The sequence below is a fragment of the Neodiprion lecontei genome, chromosome 2 (assembly GCF_021901455.1).
Source record: "Neodiprion lecontei isolate iyNeoLeco1 chromosome 2, iyNeoLeco1.1, whole genome shotgun sequence".
Classification (NCBI taxonomy): Eukaryota; Metazoa; Arthropoda; class Insecta; order Hymenoptera; family Diprionidae; genus Neodiprion; species Neodiprion lecontei.
In genome coordinates this window covers 12,769,593-12,787,914 of record NC_060261.1, presented here as the reverse complement: position 1 = coordinate 12,787,914, position 18,322 = coordinate 12,769,593, and positions in this window count along the sequence as shown.

Sequence of the window (18,322 nt, the reverse complement as noted above, 5' to 3'; positions counted from 1 at the left end):
AGCTACACACCCTTGTAGAATTATCCAGCGGCAGTGGGTTTGGTTATTTTAAGATGGCAAGGAGTGCTTCTTCACTTCTGACAGACTGCTTATGAAACCCAACAAACTTCTTTCGTTAAGCACCATATGTCACACACTGTAGCTTGACTTCAGATGGTGTGAAACCCAATTTTCCTGCGAGTGAACTGAAGCTGATTGGCGCTGTTTTCGGGGGAAATAAAATGATGAGATCTTCTCAAGCTTGCAAACTTGATTTAAAATACAGTTTATTAATCTCGGAAATCTCCCTTTCATCAGGGGACAATTGAAAACAACCGATGATAACGAAGTGTTCCTATTCGAATAAGTCACTAGAATATCTTTCAAACGTAACGATTTGTCAGATAATTTTTCAGAATGAATTGAAAATTGAGTAGAGGGTTTCAAAAGGATTCACAATAGCCGAATGTCAGTTTGTTCACGAAACGAGTCTGTTTGAAATTTTTTTGATTAATTGGAAGCTGGTGGGTATTCAAATTTTGAATTAAGTGGAAACTTGCAAAAATTCAAATTACATCTTGAAGCTCTGGCCTTAAAACTTAAATGTCCTTCGTCGTAACCTTGCTATCACACAAAAAAATTTTTGTTGACTTCACCAAGTACGGGGAACAATACGGTTTTTTATTCGACGTAGTGGGACCAATAACTTGTGTTACCAAACGAAACCGCATTCATTTAACTCTAGAAATAACAACGACTGACATGTTTCACTGCTTAATTTGATAAATTGGACAAAGTTTATTTTAGTTCCATGTGGCGAAACATGGCGATAGAAACATTGGCAAACCTTTTCGTGAATCCAGCTCCGCATCAGCTCTATGACGAAGACGTAGTGAAAATGGTGAAAATTTCATCAAGTGGCGAAGCTTAATGACAAAACGGAACATCCGAAGTCAGAGCGGAGAGAGGCGTCAAAATCAGACACGCCCCGTAGGAAAGCGCGGAGCTATTTAGCAGCCCTTAGCGGTGATTTAGTGGGGTTGTGGTACATGGTTCGGTTGTGTAGTAACCTTGTCAAGGCGTGTATGGCCGAGGTTAACTAAGCAAGGGAGAGCTTCGCTCCTGCAGCGCAATGGCTCCGACTTACCGAGTTTGCTCAGGGTGGCCTAGGCCACCCACGCTGCGGGGGTGCAGCCTGTATTAATGATGATTTTATTCCACACCGCCTGCTCCCGGTTCCAAGGGATGAGCCCAAGTGTCACCCTGGATCGGGGATTATCTACACCCACGAAAGTTTTGATAACGCGCTCCACAGCCTGGCCTTTTTTCTAGTGACCAATGAAGAACCCCCGGATTATCTTTAGTCGTCCAATACCGTTTCTGAGAGGGTCGACAAATACTTTTACGATCAATCTTTCCCACTCCCCGCCTCCTGGATATTATGTTATACCTCTGCAGGCCGGTGAACGCGTTTAGGGTGTAATTTTGAGTAGAGTAATAAGGTCCCACCAAACAATCGTCGTGAAGTAACAATCCCTGATGATTGAACCTGTTTCCGCGGAAAATCAACGCTCTTATGCAGTGGTTGTGAATATGTTTTTCAGAGGAAAGTTGAGTTGAAAGTTTAAGCGTAAACGTACGAATACGAACAACTGTTCTAAGAAAAAAAAAAAAAATTCCAACTAACAGAAGGTATTTAAAAATATTTAGGTAATTTCTCAATCTAGGTTGTGTTCCGACATTAGCTCCCAGTCTGTCAAAAATCTTGGTATCTCTTTTGCGCTACCGAGTTCGTCGGTAGCTCTACCTCTGTCCTAGGAAGTTTTTAGCGGTGCCAACTAATTTCGAAAATAACGTAAGACATCAGGAATCGTATAAAACGACGTAAGCCTTGACTACATAATTTTTAAAATTGCAGCGGTGAATTTCTAACGATTTCCGTGTGAGAATGCAGGTGTGAAATATCGCGTCGTATTACATTATAATTCTAAAAGTTCACCAAGCCGTAAATTTTTCGAGACGTTAAGTAAAAGTTCTGCGTCTGTAACAACCGAAAGATACTCGACAGTCTGGATCGGCGACCACAGATGTCTCATGAGGCGGTGCGCAGCGAAACGGAAGCGGGAAAATCCCTGTATACGAGTATAAGAGCTAGCGGTTTAATTCAGAGTTAGTTAACTGCGAGAAACTGAACCAGATGCGCCCGTTACACGCTCGCCACCAATTATCGTCCGTATCGGTTTGAGGTTAGGTTCCCATGGACCATCGGCGCACGTACTCGCCGAGAGTTTCCCGATTTCTGGGCAACCTGATACCCATGCGAAGGGCCGTGAAATCAAGATATATAGCCAGCCGGAGTCCTGGAGGGTGGCTAAGCGCGCTTCGCTCGCCCTCTTCGCTCTCTTTCCCCCATTGCGCGCAGAAGGGAGCTAATAAATATCGCCATGACGGAATATTCTCGCTCGCGCCCCTCGATCCGTTTATAAGGTACAGATAGCTTCGACCCAGGCACGTGCACACCGGACCCTCAAATGACTAGATTTTATTGGCAGTAATGTCGCGGGTGCGAGAGCGATCGCCTTTTTTACGATTAGCACAATCTCGAGATACCATTTATTGAATCATTTTTTTGCTTTGCCTCAATTACACCGCTTAAACTTACAATCAGAGAACTTGCTTAAACTGGCTTCTTCAATTTCACGATGGCTTGTACACACGAAGAGCAGATTCAATTAGGATTATTTACATTGACACTGGTTTTAAGAATAATAATTATTAAAAATGTATAAATTTTTTCGCCATTTTAAATCCTCACGTATCGACCTTCGTCGAATCCATCTATCATAATTTCACACATTTCAGAAGTTTTCTGCTAACAGCGGTTGTATACAGCTCCATGGTTGACTTACCGGAATGTGAGGTTATGTTATGATGTGATCTTCATGATCTGAATTTGCTGATAATTAAAACCATGCATTTTTTTCTTCGAATTTCAAGAGAAATCCTTTAAACTGTCATATAATACTTGAGGTCATAAATAAATCTCAGTGGCATGTATATCAATGCTTTTTACACACATAAAATCCTATATCCATGTACAAATATTCTTAGTTTGCCGGGCGACCGATAGAGCTGATATTCGGTTAAACTTCTACAAAGTTAACTCTTACTCAAATGAGACCGATTTTTAAGTTTTATTTTCTATGAAAAATGTTGCCTTCAAAAGTGTTTCTCGGTTATTGATTATTCAATTCGTAATTCGAAATAAATGAGTCATCAAAATTTATGAAAATTTTTTTATTGGGTACAGTTACTTTCCCCATAGAGATAATTCAATTTAAATCTATAAGTTCGCAAGACTTATGTTCAAGGATAAGGATCTATGGAGAGGCTAACACTAAGGTTTGATGGGAGCAATGAGGTTTGGTTTTGAATGATGTATAGTAAAGATTTAGTAATAAGATATAATGTACAAGTATTTGGATTGAAATAAGCTGTAAGAGAATTTCTAGCATATTCGTTTACGGGATTGACGGAAAAAAGAAGCTGGAACTCGGATCATTTTACACGTAAACTTATAAGATGTCGGCAAATCAACGTGATCAGACACTTGAAACTTTATTTCGGCCTAAGGATCGTTTTCCGCGCTCGATATTTGAGCAAGCGGTATTTCACGCCAAAGAATATGACGGCAAGGGTTGCTGGAGTAAAATTCCGCGTTTAACTTAGTCTTGAAAACTGAAAACTCAGCTGACAAAATTCAGTTAACCTGATTTAGCGGAATGTCAGTGAAAGAAAAAATACACAAATGGGGAAGTTTCAGGGTGGCGGGACAGGTAATTAGCCGTTCGATTCGGTAAATGAGGAGGAACTACTTGGGCCTTCGGTGAAGCAGGGTGAGAAAGCGTTGCCACGTTCAAGAGTCAGAGACACATAGACATTAGTAGATACGCGAGCATATGTATGCAAGGTTTGGTACGGCATGGCTGCCGTGGAGCCGACAGATGGCCCCCACGCACCTTGATTTGTGGTCGAGCATTTTTCAAGCCATTTGGCTCGCCTATAATTTCGGCCCTTCGCGTGTTTTTCTGCCTTCTGTTTATTTTCTTAACGCTTCTCCACGCGCTTGCGGGTACCTACTGTAATACTTGCACGCTGCCGGAGTCACGGCTCTCTTCCGAAAGGCTCTCGTGCTTTTGATCGAACAATGCAACGGACTAGCGGCAAGCCCGAAATCAGATCGTCTGATCCCCGCACTCGGTTATACGTGATGACAACCCGCTCTAGTTCCAAGTACATGCATACCACCACTACAGTCGACTTGGACTTGACTTATCTCAAGCGGAAAATACTGCGGATTGATTTAATTGTGAGACAACTTAAGGGGGCGTATTTGAGGTAGTATAGACACAAAATCAATCGTGAAAGAAAAATTTAAAACCACCTATACTATACTAGCAGAGTTTTTAAGTGCTATTGAAAGCCATATATTTATGTTACAGATGACAGGATTTATCCGAAAACAAGCGGTGTATTCCATATATTATGTACAACAAATCGTCAAGTCATCTACTTTAGCAAAGAGTTTTCTATGACGAAGAGGTTGGGATTTCCCTTCAGCCAGTTATTTATCCATTTCACCAAACTTTACTTTGATTATTTGATCGTTATCAATGCATAAACAGAAGCGTGTTTTACATGGCAGTTTCGCGGAACTCGCAAAAGTCAAACCTTCGTAATCCAGCCATCCTGAGATTTGTCGAATTATTCTACATAATATTGGGAATATTCTTGGACTTATTTTACAGATATAATAAGATTGACCCGGCTTTAACTACTTGAGGTTTATAGTGGATCTTGGATGAATTTTTTCTATTCTGTCGGTACCGTTAGCTTTGAGTACTCGAATGACGTGTAACCATAGTCGGCGCAACGTTTTCCCTGTCCCTTCTTCCAACCTCTTGTTAGGTAGTTCTGAATAACCTCAGGGATCCCGAGACTGAGGACACGAGGCGCGCTTGACCGCTAGAACAGCTTAAAAAAGGGTGCAGGCAGCGCTTCGGGACAGAATTATAATACAACGGAATACTGCAAACGTGTATGAGAGACCATAATTGGAACTGCAAGTCTCGCCGACAACCTGCTGTTGCTGCATTAGCCGACGCCGTTACAGCGATCTGTAAATGCGACCAGCATGACCATGAAGTGGGCCATTACGCTGTAATTTTTCTAAAATCATTCGTAGCACTAATACAGAAAATTGCTTGATACACTGGTCAAATGTTTTCCTCATATCAGCTGACACTCCCAACTCCTCCAAATCGAAAATCAGCATCTTATACCGTAAAACGTATAACGCTATACAAAAATACGTGTATACTTGAACGTGATAATCTGAGATCCGTTTTATTCCAAGTTTTTCGTATTAATTGAGTGTAAATCTTGGTCGGATGAGTTGGAGGCTTTGAATAACGTGGCACTTCGGTCAGGTGAAGCCTGGATGAACGAGGTTCTACTGTACATGTTTCCGAAGATTATAATTTTAACTGATTGTTATCAATCTGTACGAAATTATATTAGTTTTTATATAGTAATTGTTTCACTCATTTCTTGTCGACTAATTGATAAGGAAAATTACGAAGTGTGAAATAGGATTTTCCAGACTCGTCTGTGAAACAGAAAGATTCGAATCTTGATCGCTGCAGTTGGGGAAGTCATCGCATTTTTTTTCTCTGTGGGACTGTTTATGATCAAAAGATAAATCGGAGGGGCTATTCACTTAGACCTTCAGTGTACAAGTGATTTCGCATGATTTCAGATGGTCCTGAATGATTTCATCATGATTTCGAAGCCATATTCATAATATCTATTCCAACCGTTTCTAGTTCATTCCAGCTTTCACGTACGATATACCGTAATTCCTCTCTCGTTTCGAGCGTTTCCAAGGGTGAACAGCCTCTCGTATAGGTACATCTGGATTCCTGACCTCGGTGGTGAATCGTTCAAGGTTTGTCCGTAATGTGAAAAAATGAGGATATTTCGCCAGGTAAGAAGGGCATCTCCGAGGGCGTTGAGTCATCGGCAAGAGCTCGGAGACCACACCGAGACCCCGGATAGCGAGCGACGACGCGACCCGTAACCCGTAATCCGGGATCTCGGCGTAGCGAAGGGCATGACTCGCATTATGCTGCGAGTATTTGAGTGGTGGCGTCGGACACGCCCGGCGCGTGGCAGCACGACGGCTGTCCCTAATAGTATTAAGTGTACGAAGTGTTCCAAGTTGTAACGAGATTGCACATACGAGCCCCTCGCGGAGAAGATCCGGGGCGCATCTCTTTCAGACAAATTGTTGGGGCTGGGCTGGGATTAGGGCTGTCACGGTGCGTGGCGAACACGCGCGACGAGAGCGAGACGCAGGTTAGTTAGCCCGCCACAATAGAGCGACACTTGCCGCGCGCCGCCTTCCTCGTTGCATTGTATTTATCTCTGAGCGGTTATTCACGCGTGCGACCCCCGCCTTCACGTTTCGACGCTTTTCCCCGCCGCGGCGCCACCACCGCTATGGCAACACCGGCGCAACCTCGCGTCAAGGGATCGAGCCACGCGCCACTCGCCAACACGCGCCCTCCAAATTTCATCGCAGCCGCGGCAGTGAAACCGAAACTCTCCGACTACGGCGAAATGTAAGTACGATGAGGGTGAAACGACGCCGACGCCGCGCTTCTCATCTTCACCGAGTCAATCGAGGGATCGGGTTACTCGGGTCGCACCGCGTCACCCTGCCAGGGGCAAAGGTTGTAATCACATCTCAGTCAATTGAGCGGGTGACCAACCCCCGAGTAATTGGGCCAGACGTCAAGTGGATGATATTCCTTCGGATTCGGATCACGATTTCTGTTGAGAATTTTTCTCTAAACGTTTTCTGAGGAACTCTGAAATTAAATGTTTGTCGCAAATTTGCCAGTATCAGTTCACCCAATACTTCAACATTTTTATTAGATGGCGCTAGGTTACGTGAAATTCTGGGTAAAATTGACTCCACTGCTTTTCAGACGAACAAAAGTTTTAAGTTGTGTCCCGTACGATGTTTCATGTTGCTGATTCTACGATTTTCAGATTTTAACGAAACACTAAAATTTTTTCGTCATTACGGCAAGTCACAATGTGCCTAATTTTTCAGAGTTATGAAAAGAATCCCAGAGAAAACTTGGGAATTTTCATTTCATTGAATTCAGTCTTGCGTTTAGGGCACGTGTATCAGTCCAACCCTTACCGACCGAATAATTTTTGTAGCTGTAACCTTAGGAGCGTACCTAAGATCTGAAATAAAAGTACTTTCGAATGTGAAAATACTTCTGACAAATACTTTATGTAACGCGAGGATATCTTACGCGTATTTTCCGTGCGCAAAGTATCCGTTTCTATTACGGTAGAGTGAGCCTGCGAATGCGCATGTGCGCAGTACAGAAAAGACCACTTTTAACCCCAAGGAGTTTTTCTTTCGCCTTCGGGTCGTCGGCGTGCTCACCTTCGACTCATATTGCAAACTTACGCTCTGCTCGACAGAGTTTGCCTTTTTGTTACAGAATATACTATGTCACTTTAAAATTTCGTCAAATTTAGAAGAATGTGTATAACCGGCTTGATCCTTATACTTTTTCCGATATCTCGAGCATCTGGAACAGATTCAATAAGCAAAAGTGATGCTCTCATTTAAATCATTCAAGTACTTGAACGGAAGTCAATGGTTGACCACTTTGCGTGTAAGCAATAGCATTATTTCCATTAATTCTTGTAATTTATTGTCCCAAAGCAACTGGTTATACGTAGTTTGTTTGTAGAAAATTGTTCGAAACGCCAATTATTAGTGACTGTCGAGTACGCGGTATACAATTAGTTCGTTGAATGAAAAATTCCGAAAAGTTCAATTAAGTCTGTCAGACACAACAACGAAAAATAATTGTCACGTATTTTTTATTTTTCAATTCAATGTTTATTAACAATTGAATTTTCTTCACGTCATAATATTCACATTGCAGTATAACTACATATATGCACATTGCGACGTCACGCGTCAATTTCAAACTGCTATATCATTGTTGATAAGCATTGAATTGAAAAAAGAAAAAAAAAATACGTGTACATTATTTTTCCACGTTTTATCCGACGGGCCAAATGGGATTTTTGATTCAATTGTGGAGTGTTTTTTTTTTTGTTGTTTTTCCCTCGCTACCATCTAACGGTGGCCAATTCTCACGTCTTGAAGGAGAGTTTCGGGATGACGTTTAGCGGCCCTTGTTCTCCAAGCCGGCAGGCGCCTCGCGTCTCCTCATTCAAGGAGATTAGACCCGGTCGGCCGTTTGTAGATCTTGTCAGGATACGCTGATGGCTCACTTGTTCATCGCTGCGCTTGAGGGCCGAGACCTGCAGTTCGTCAGCGACCACTTCCGGGCTCCGTGGCCGGCGCGCATATTCACTTAAGTGCGTCTGCCGCACTGGCGCGGTAGTGCATGCCGTCAAAAAACCACGGATCGCAACAATAATGTGAGCGAGACACGCGATGCTGCAGAAAACCAGTACGGTAATACGAGGCGTCAAAGGAACTTCACTTTCCTGCAGACCCTCGTGCGTTACGAGTGTTCATTTCGCACATGCATAACCTGTTGCAAAACCGCCAATATACAGTTACTCGAGCCATTAATGTTATGAGGATTCCTATATGTGAGGGCACTTGCGTATTTTTGTTCCCAAAAGTTTCATCAATCTGTAAGTGTAATGCGGATGCACCACTTATTTTGTTTCCATTGGTTGATTGAACCAATAGCCATTGCATTTTTGAATGCACATTAGGCTCGCCAACTTTATCAAACACGCAAGTGATTGTATGTAGGGTTATGCTGTATTAAGGTAATTTACTGTCCGAGACCATCGATTTGGTCAAGATATTCAACTTTGAGACTTGGTAGATCAACGTATTGTATCGGACAAAGTTAAATCGTAATACAATTGGTTCAGAAATATAGTGATTATACATCAAAACATCACTGATGTCTCGTTATATTTCTTAGTGACTAATATTATAGTGCTCATCTACCGAACGCTTTAGAAATTACATTACTTCACGAAATTGAATAAACCAGTTGCTCACTTAGTTCACATTATAATTCAACATAAGCTTCTTCAAGCGTACAACTGGGCAAAGTTGGTCAACCTGGTTCAACGCGAGAAAGAAAAAAAAATTGTCGCTTGCGGAAGTCGGCGTAAAGTTTCCCGAGATTGTCATGCTAAGAACCTAAAAACGAAATGTGCAGAACAGCTTGAAAGCTTCTGAGTATTATCTTAACATAACGATTCTCTGGAAGTAATAAATTATCATATATTTTCAAATTACTTATACAGACAGATTTGTTAAGGTTCTTTCTGTTTCGACGATATCATTTTGTAGAGTGACATTCTTTGGTTAATTCGTGATGCAATACCAACGTCAGTAATTTTTGTGTCTGGTCCTATAGTTTATCACATATATATGCAAATCATGTATGAATAGATAAATAAAAATTTTTGTTGTCTACCTTATCATAGAGGTTTGCATCTCATTATTTATGCTGTTTCGATTTTGTCTATTAAGTCACGTGACAATATGACGAAATGGAGAAAGGAAAGGAAACGGGAGATGTATTCTTCACGACGGAACCATATCTTAATGCTCACGATAATATATAGTCAGTGGCTTACGCCCTCTCAGTTTCACCCCTCGATAGTAGAGCCTAATTTATCCCACTGGATTACATAATGTATAATAATTTTTGTCGTCAGACAGGAAAAAGGGAATGTATGCGGTTCGAGTGACAGGCGCGGCGGCAGTTATGGCCTATTGTTATATTTTATTATTATCCTGTATATTTTTTCATTCTCCTTCTTCTTCCGCATAATGGTTCGTTAAAACGGTCAAACACAATCTCGAGACAATCCTGACTCGTTATATACAGACTGCAAGTATTTAGTGGTCAAAATAGACTTTCAACTTTGTAATGTTTCCATTAATTTTATTGGAATCAGAAGTGCTCAAGAAATACTGCGGGAATATGTTCACATAACCAATGATTTAAAAAAAATTAGGTGATCAGGTATACCGAGAGCTCTTCTTGGAAGGACTCGCTCGTAGCGCGCGCGATTCAACTTGCTTAATTTTGATTGGCTCACATCCGTACTCGCAGCCTGAATCAAACCTTCACTGACAAGATCAAATTCCCTAGAATTGACTGGTTGACAAGTGCCGTCGACCATAACCTCTCGCCTATTAAGAATCGCCGCGTCACGGCACCGCCGCGTTCAACCACGCGTCGGTCACTCTGCTTACCAAGCTGGTAATATTTTTACGAAGTTGGTTACGCTTATAAACTAGACGATTTGCAATTGTCGAGCAGGCCCTTTCAAAAATAACTCTTGGTAGAATGGTCCAAACGGCAACCCGTACGGAATGGTTTTATGTGAAGTTTTTCCTGCTATTGGTACCTTTAAATTCATCAGACGTCACTTACGGTGGAAATGAAGTAACTGTATACCAACTGAGTCTCATATTTAATTATAAAGGTGATTTTTTTAATCGCATATTGTACGATACATCGACTTCATGTCACAAAATGGGACTTTAACGGCTTGGACGATGTTTCATGCGCTCTAACATCAGGGGAAAGACTGAAACGATCAGCTGATTAACCATCGTGACACCATATTGTTGAAAACTAGAGAGATTTCGTGCCGCGAAGGGATTAAGGAAGCAAGTGGAAGAAGATGGCTGAGGAAGAAAGTGAGAGGGGAGTCGATGTGTCCGTGGTAATTGAGGATAGGGGTCACGGGGGTCGGCAGAATGACGAGTCACGAACGATCAGTGGCCGTGAACAATGCGCCGCAAGTCTGGTTCTTTTGCAGCGCGGGCTTTTTCCCGAGCCCCGAGCCTCAGGCCACTGCACCGATATCTCGATATTGTAACGTTGGGCATCAGCTCGACTATTGCGCCGGAGTCGCATCGCCTCTGTATAATGCTTATTAGATATGATCGGAGGCTCAGATTAACACTGAAACAAACGTTATTTACGAAGAAGTCATTACGAAACGGCGTTTGATGACCCCTGATATTCGTTTCGAGGGGTCGAGGCCCGCCGCTCTTCGGCTTTGAAGCGGAAGAAAGAGAGGGAAGAGAGAAGCGGCGCGATATCCTCTCTGCCCCCACCGCCAAAGTCTCCCACGCCATGGGCCCCAACGGGGCAATCGAAGACAAATTAGCCTTGCGTGATGCGCGCTGATCCTCCGATAGCGGAACACAACAGACACGTTACCGTCGTGTCCTTACGTACAACGTGGCCACGGGCCACTGCTATAAACGAGACAACAGAGACACGGAGAGGAATTGCACCCTAGATACCATCTAGCCGGTACCCTCTGGGATATTTGCCCTCTCTCTGGACCCCCTTTTCATGGTTTCGGTACTTAACACGATTACATACCCGTATTTAATCCAACCATTCTTTGGGTTCGATTCTCATCCTGCCGCAACGCTGCGCTGACGATTGGTAAAACATTGTATCTGAATTTTGGCGTCCGTTGTACCTACTCACTGTATTTCCAAAGTTCATTCTGTTTGCGTCGGTTCACTTTCAATTTGAATGAAAGTTCAATTGTCTCGTTTATTGAAAAATTCACAGTATTGGAAAGATTTTTCTGACCCCGGATCTGATGTAGAATATATAGAATACTCGTAAACATCGTTTTAAGACACGTCAAACAATGATTTTGATTTCTTTCATCTGTTTTCAAGCATGTTAATTAAAAGAAAAAAAAAAAAACACTTGCCATGAGATAAATAAGTGTCAAGCTTAAGTTTATAAAAAGCATATAATTCATTTCGAGAGTTCAACGTTACCAAAATACGAGCGTAGATAAATAGTATTCAATCACAAGTTTAGCACCTCAATGATTCGAAAACAGCTGGTCATTTCTGCTAGGAAATTATTAGAGAGAAAGGATAAAGACAGGCTGGTTAGTAGCAAAAATTCAACACACGTACCTGATTGCTGATAGGCCTTCCTGTTGATTTCAGAACACTGAATTATAATGCAACTGAAACGTTCACTGCATGGCGCGGTATAAGGCTGGCTTTCAGTCGAGAGAGATATCTTAGAAGCGAAGTGCCGTCTCTCTCGCACCGGGACAGTCTTTTAAAAAGCTTATACACCCCTTTTGCACGCGTTTACTCCACTTAAATCACTGTTATAACATTTTGGCTTAGACTGTTCCACGCATGAGCAGTAACAAATAGAAAGAGAGAGCACTTCACCTCCAACCTATCTCTTTCGGCTGAAGCCCCACCGCCGCAATAAGCGTTCCAGATCTATTGTAGTTCAGTGTTCGAACCGTAGCCTACGTCACGCATCCCCATCCGATCGTCGCAGCTCTGATCCGATCTACGGCAGCGACGCTCAATCTTCTTACTCGCAACCACTGATCTCCGTACTAACTGGATGACTGACTTCTATGCTTCTATCACACGGCAGGTTGTTCCGATTACAAACCCCAAAAACGACACTAGCGCCGTGATACCCGAAGTAGAACTAACGGGTCACGTGGGTGATAGCCTATCAGAAACAGATTTATTCACATGGTACAGCGTGGGAAAGTTTGAATGCATGTGCCTCGTGAATAAAATGACGATGTTTTTCTCTTTTTCGTTAAATACTTACTTGAGGAAATGCTCTAACGAATGTATTTTCTCTATTTTCTAACAGAAACAACAAAACCTGGTTTCCGTAGGAACGTTTACGTGCTGTCAGTTCTGGTGAGCCACGTGATTCGTTAGTTCCATTCAGGCATTAGACTTTGTTATATGGAGTATGGAGGTTATGGAGATACCTCTACCTTCCATTTATGAATTAATATGGCTAGAGTTTGTGGTGTAAAAAGTTGCGCTTTATGAATAAGAAATTTTATTACAAATTTTACTCTTTGAATAAATATTTCAGTTCTGGTTTTCAAACTTTTGTAGCGATAGATTTAATAAATGGCACAAATAACTTGAAATGCAGAATACAACTTAAATGCAGAATATAATTACAATATTTCATTTATATTCAATACTCAAACGGATTGCGAGATATACGGGAAAATAATTGTCTGTCTCTCGGGTCCGCGGCGATTGGGTGCAGACGAAATCTGTCTCGCGTAACGAAAGGACAGTCCATTAAAAAATAATCAATTTCTTCCGAAGCGTTGGTGTCGGAGGAAGGAATACATGTATATATACCTACATGACGTATACGTTCATCCGTTACATATACATATCTATATGTTAAGGCGCCTCGGGCACTCGCAGCACCAGTATAATTACAGAGCGTGTTACCCCTTAGTGTTAAGAAATTACCCCTTCAAAAAATAAATCACTTTTGCCCACAGGCTGTCACTTGTACCTGCTACATAACATGTACCTAAGCTGAATATATAAACGCCTATATACAACTCGTGTAGTGGAGCAAGTATAAAAATAATTGCCGCAAGCGAAGGGGTGTGAAGTATAAAATCATTACTGGAAACCATAGAGCGGAAGTAATCTACCGAAAAATGTACTCCTTGAGTTTTCCGTTTTCCTGTAATTTGAATTTACTCTTTTACTTGAACCGTATGATGTAAAGTGCAGTGAAACGGAACACATTGGTGAATTAGCGAATGGTAAGCAAAGAAAAGAACAGTTTTAGAACTTTGTAAATAACTTGAGAACAGCTTGACCGATGTCGCTAAAAATTTGGTCAGTTCCAAGTTAATCGAGCCGAAAGCCATTGAAATCCGTTCATTTCTTCGCGAGATATAGTCGGACTAAGAATTGATCACACAAAGAGCTGTCCGTCCATTTCAATGAGATCGAAACGTGAAGTTCGATTAAGAATATTGAATTTGTACTCCCTGAGTGATTAAAGTAACTTCTCCTCTTATCAGAAAACAGAGAAACGAGATGTTGAAAAAACCTACATGTAGAATTAAATATCCGTCTGGCAAGTGAAGTGTATACATCTATCTTGGCCATGCCTTTTCTCAGTCATAAATCAAAGACCATAGTGAACATCATAGACCTGCCATCGCTGCAATAAAAACACACCGTTGACCGCGCGGGGGGGCTCGACTCCGGTTATGCAAGGCAATTAACTCAATTGCCCTAATGGAGCGTGCCAAGACGTCTTTTGACAATTGAGTTGGCAAGATTCACGACCGACTGTTTAGACAACCTCATAGTATAATCCCGCATCATTTACCAGCGTGTAATTTAATCAGTAAATAGATTTTCTCTAATCTATTACGAGCTACGGCTCTAATTTATCCACTTGATTCTCATCACGATTACCGCATTCATATTACACGACCAGCGTCTTCATTCTCGAGATAAATTTTTGAGTATTGTAGGTTCGTGACGTTTTGGTTGCAATTGGTTACGACAAATTCAAGAATGTTGAAGGAAAAAATCCGAAATACGTAAAGATGACGTCTTTCAGATGTCTCATTGGCGTCTTTTGGTCTTCTCTACCAGATGAAAGACCGTTGATTATCAAACCTCGCAGTCTGCCTGTCAAGAGTCTATCATTATGAACGAGTAGTGTCCATTAGGAAATATCGGTTATGATCGCGGGTTGTTAACGCGTTGAGAGTTGATCACACCCTCAACTAATAGGGGATTCCCCTCAACTGTAGGCCAGACCTTCAAGTGAAGAGTCAAACCTCAGCTCGACTATACTAACTAATTCACCCTTCAAATTTGGGGGTTACTCGCACGGTTCCAAAGGTGAATTTTCGGTCATCATTTCATGAACGGTGCTTGACTGTAGAACGTGTCATTAACCATTCTCTCATAGCTTCTGTATTTCTTAAGTTTTGTCAGCGAATCAAACGAATAGCATTTTACATTTCACTCTTTTCCCGAGTGACGAAATCTCTTTAAACTTTGTAAAATGACAGGATTGTGAGAAAAGTATTGAAAACCGATGAAGGAGTGGAGAAAAACGTAGGATCCATAGTTTTTCCATCGATTTTCCAACCCTCTCCAAACTCTAAAGATTTCATTACTCGGTAAAACGAGCAAGTGGTAAAATGAGTTGCGTGGCGATATTCAACTTGACAGAAGCTTGATGCGACTCAAAGAAATTGCTTGTTATATTCTGCAAGGTATTTGTAAATAATTTCATGCGATCAGTGAAATTCTCATAATTTTAAATAAAATCAAACACCTTTTCAGAATCAAAGAACCATGTTTATGGGCGGTTTCTTAAGTATCTTCCCGGGTTTATGATTTGACGATTTTGTCGGTGAAACGGGAAGATTCGACACACCCAAGGCTGAGCATTTGAAAGGCGGCAATGCCCCTGATGGAAGTCGGACGCAAGTTTCTCGTGACTCGAGTCACCGTTTGTGAGTCAGTCAGTCATGCCAGTCACGGCTGTCGGTTGACTTTGGTTTCGCGTCTACTTGGTGAGGTGATGGAGCGAAGACGGTAAGGTTTGCCCGTCGGTTCGCCTTGCCAGCAGCCGCCGCTCGTCGCACAATGAGATCAATATCCCGCTGTGGGATCAACCCTTAATCCTCGCATCTGTAGGCCACCTGCGGGCGCGTGTTTCGTCACGGCTACTTCCCCGATGGCTGGTCTTGACGCCTCTGAAGTCGAGCCTCTCGACCCAAAGTTCCGTGACAAGTTGTCATCCGCTTTCGCATCGCGCGATTTCAAATATTTAGACAACCGTGGGCTGTTTGGTTCTTTGTCAAAAAGTGCCAAAACTTTGGCACGTTACCATTCACCGATTTGATCGATCGGGTTTTCCGCTTCGTCTTATTCGCTTATTCTCTACTCAGACCCACGAATTTCTTTCATCTTTTTCACAGTCCAACGGACCACCCGGATTGATCAAGTGCTTGTTACAAGCATCGATTCACTCCGTAGAACGTCGAATTCTCTGAATGACAATACCGTGTCGAACAGCCTATTTTCTACAGGATTTATCTGAAAATACTTATCCATGTACCTCTTTCTCTATCAAGTACAATTCTCAGACTCACCGAATGTTCCGTGAACAATAGATGTCGATAAGGTACCGTCACGGTATTATTTTATGCATTCTAGACAGGCATGTGGGCTTAGCATTCGTTCCTCCTCGCTCTCCTCAGTGAAACATTGATCCGAATCTGTGAACGGTTTCTAATTAGTGACGGAAAATCCGTCGGACAAACGACAGGCAAGTAATCGACATTGGAATAAATTATTCAACTTGTTAGTTCTGTTAGTTCTCTAGTTGGTTTTTCACCGGACAGCTCGTCTTTCCGCACGTCAGGGTAACTTGACATTTCGCGGCTACAACAGTTCGTTGGCCTCGTATAAAGATCATCGGTTTAATTACACAAATTATGGTCCATCTTTCCAAATGCTGCACCTTTCAAAGGTTTACTCGTGTAATCGCTTACGATGATTGCCTTGCGACTTCCCATTATCGAAAAATGTCCGAAGTACTGGAATCTTCTAAGCCCAAGTCTTCATTCAGGAGTGTGAAAACTTGGAGTACAGAATCCGTTTACCTTATAAAATGATCGCCTCGAGCCGCTTCGAACCTTACGACGTTTGCATTTGTCATATTCTCGCTGAGATCCATAATCAGATCGCATTTCTGACTCCAGTTAACGATTGCGTTAGATTTAAAGCCTGTATGAAACGTGCAACTGGGCCTGAAGGAAAAAAAACCCCTTGTTAAGTTAATCTTGGATGATATTTGATCCAGACGGTTGGATCGACCGCCGTGCAGTAACAGCGATACCGACGTCCTCCTCTCCCTCCGAGAGTCCAGCACCACTTCTTCAAATCCCGTAGAACTGCACAACCTCGCCTGCCTGTCGGGCACACGAGGGTAACCCGAATCCTGGAGACTTGAGCTGGCCTCGACGAAGTTCTCTCATTTAGTCGCGTGCGCGACCTCCCGCATGTTTCTTAATCCCGATTTACAGTTGAGCCGAGTCAGCTGTACGGTATCCAATCGAACTTAGGTACTTGACATTCCGAGTTACACTTACACGCTCCAGTTTCTATTCCCCCAATTTATACCATGCGATTGGGGTTCGAGTGCAGCCTGTGCTAAGCAATTTGACACTCTTGCCCTTCTGTGTGTATGTACACACTTTGTACGCGAAATGTTTACGTATACGCGAGAGCTGAAAGCAATTTTGGCAACATATTTTATGAAAATAATTCTCTGACACAACAGTTCACTTGGCATCTTTTCAGTATGGACAAAGAATTGAACATCTTTGAGATCTGTCTACGAAAATTATGAAGTCGCGTAAACTTTACCGAAATAATGAGAGATATATTCAATTTCCTTGAGGTCTTACCAAATCTTGAGTAATTTTGAAGAATATCATTGGTAGCGTGTGTAATCTTTGAAATCCAATGTAAAACTTAGGAAACCCTGTCAATTTATTTGAAACACGTTGAAATCTTACATGGAATCTTGAGAAATCTTGTGAAATAATTCGATACCTCCGGATTCTTTTAAATTTTTGCGAGGACTTGTAAAACAATTTGATGAAACGAAATGTGTGATCTTGAAATCTGAATGGTATACACACAAAGTGAGGAGCGAGTAATTTTTCGACTATGATTTAGCTAACTGTAAGCTACCACAGTCAAAGTTACGTATCGTAGAAAACCGAGTTTGTCAATCAAGGTATTAGGTACACGGTGAAAAATTTCATTTGTTACAGTACCTAGAAAAATTGAGTAAAACAGGTATCGTTAAAAAACTGTTTGAATATTGTTGAAATCACGAAAAACGAGGTACGCGTAACCATTTTGCGTTATTGTCGATCCTTTTTTGGTAATTGCAACGCAAAATCAGTTTCTTCGGTTTACTCTACTTGTTTATTCAAACAATGCTTTCACGTCAATTTATCGTTGCACGAGCATTAAATTTTGGCAACAGTTACAAGAAAATCTAGCGACAGTGATCGTAATGAGAAAGATCAGCAACGGATACCAGACTTTCCGGTAACAGCTATAAAACTAATTTTCATTTTCTACCTAGAACAATATTTTTCGATTGTGGTAAAAAATGATAATAGTCAAGAACCGAGCGGTAACTGGAACGAAAAATTTCTCTCGGTATACAGTGTCTATAATATCACGTGCCCTTAATAAACACATACATTTGCATAAACTATTTCACAATCTATTACTCGACAAAGTCGATTTGACGAACGGTAAAAGGTGGTCGGTTGAAAAGATAATCCCGCCGGCCGAGCCTGGAAGAGCTGGAGGCAGTCTCGG